The following is a 1,807-nucleotide window of genomic DNA, read 5'->3' as shown; positions in this document are numbered from 1 at the left end:
CCAGTTTATTCTTAGTTTTTTCTTAGAAAATAACACCAGCGATGCAGGGACTTTGTAATGAATTCATCTGTAGAAAAGCCTTATCTTGGATTCTGAGTATCTTCTGCGTTAGCAAAAGTTTCCACCACCACCACTTATACACCAGGGTTTTTCTACTGCAGATCCAGTTTGGCCAGCTACTTTATGCAAGCCTTTGGGATCTCCCAAACACTGTACAATATAACACAAGAAAACGTGTAGTTGCGAAGCAAACATACCTATTTATGTACAGAAAGGACTTTTTTCATGTAGGGTATGTTGATTCTAAAATTAAATTATAATTGCACTCCTTTGGTGTGAAAAGACATAGCATGAGTTGATTCTTCTATCGCTATTACATGGATTACCCATTCTGTAGAGCCTTAAGTCATTTCAACAGTAAAGAATTTTCATTGTGAGTGTTCTTTTTTCCTAACTGACCTAGTTTGTTGAAGAAGTATTAACTGCCTCTGGAAGTATGGTCCCATTGAATTGGCCTTTTTCTTAAATAAAGGACTCCAGTTTATCGTTTTGCTTGCAAAAAAAAATAAAATCACAGGGTTATAGATGATTCCTATGATTTTAAGCAAACTTTTTTCCTCTTTTCCTATCCAGCTCATAACCACTCCAACCAAAGGATCTCTGTCCCCTGGAACCCGTAGCCATAAATATAAGAGCTCAAAGAAGTGTTTAGTAAGATTTGCATCCCTTTTCTGTATCTCATCTCAATTTCTCCCATGCCCAGTTCTTAAACTTACCCACATTCATGATTTTCTCTATTGCTTAAGATGACAGAAATGGTCACGGAGCCAACAACGGCACCTACAGAAAGTGTATATCCTGCCCTGGTGGGCTGTAAAGCATCTGTCGACATAATTCTGCCTCAAATTACTCCAAACTCTTGGTAAGCAGGAGGACATTGAATCAGGTTGTTCGGAAAAAAGTTTATGTGCCAGATATCGGTTTGAGTGTTTCTATGTTTAGGCAGTGCTCCTAACAGGTAGAATAATGTGTTCATTTGAAGTTAATCACTAGCAAGCAGCAGATGACAGGAATCAACATTTTAAGGGTACATTGCATTCCTGATAGATTCTGGGGCAATTGTTGAATTATATGTGTGAAAATGTTCATGGGAATATAGTTACACTTTTTTTCAGTATATTGAATCTCATTGTATTGAACTCACTCATTTTTCTATAAAGATGTATTGTTACCTTGAAAATACAGCTGAAGAATATATATTTTGGATAGACAGAAAATGTATACAAAAAGTGCATCCCATTTTTGTATGTATTAGCAAAAAGTTCAAATTGTGCCATATGAGTGCCATAAGCAGATTCCTCCGTACAATGTGAATATTTCCTCATCTTAAATTTATTCTTATCGATACAAAATTATTTTAACCCAGAGGATTTTCTTTGAAATTTGAATAGGAGATAAAATGCCCTTTTTTGACACATAATTTGAGCAGAAATATTATGACCTTGTACGCTTCAATTACTTCTTTTGGGATAGTAATTTAAAGTGTCGCCTATTTTTGCAAATGTTTCATATATAAGGTGATTGGGGGAAAACATGCTACCTTAATATGTACATAAACTTATAATCTGCACTGGGTTAGAGCCTGTATTGAAGTTAATGCACACCTTTTAGATGGTAAGGTTATATTTTCCATGGCACATTAAAACTCCTTCTTTCCCTTCTCTTTAGGACAAGAGGGTTAGGACATCTGATTCGAGCAAAGAATATCAGGACAGTGGGCGACTTGAGTTCTCTCACCAGAGCTCAG

General features: G+C 36.0%; 1 long non-coding RNA gene across 1 annotated transcript; it reads left to right on the top strand.

Annotated features, from left to right (window-relative positions):
• Window positions 1-638: 638 nt before the first annotated feature.
• Window positions 639-1,798, top strand: LOC107302115. The gene is made up of 3 exons (XR_001549369.1): window positions 639-711; window positions 807-922; window positions 1,729-1,798. It is a non-coding gene; the product is annotated as an uncharacterized LOC107302115 (long non-coding RNA).
• The last annotated feature ends 9 nt before the right edge of the window (window positions 1,799-1,807 follow it).

This window comes from Protobothrops mucrosquamatus, unplaced genomic scaffold (assembly GCF_001527695.2).
Source record: "Protobothrops mucrosquamatus isolate PMUCROS unplaced genomic scaffold, P.Mucros_1.0 scaffold27430, whole genome shotgun sequence".
NCBI lineage: Eukaryota > Metazoa > Chordata > Lepidosauria > Squamata > Viperidae > Protobothrops > Protobothrops mucrosquamatus.
This window is presented reverse-complemented; position numbering and strand designations above follow the sequence as displayed.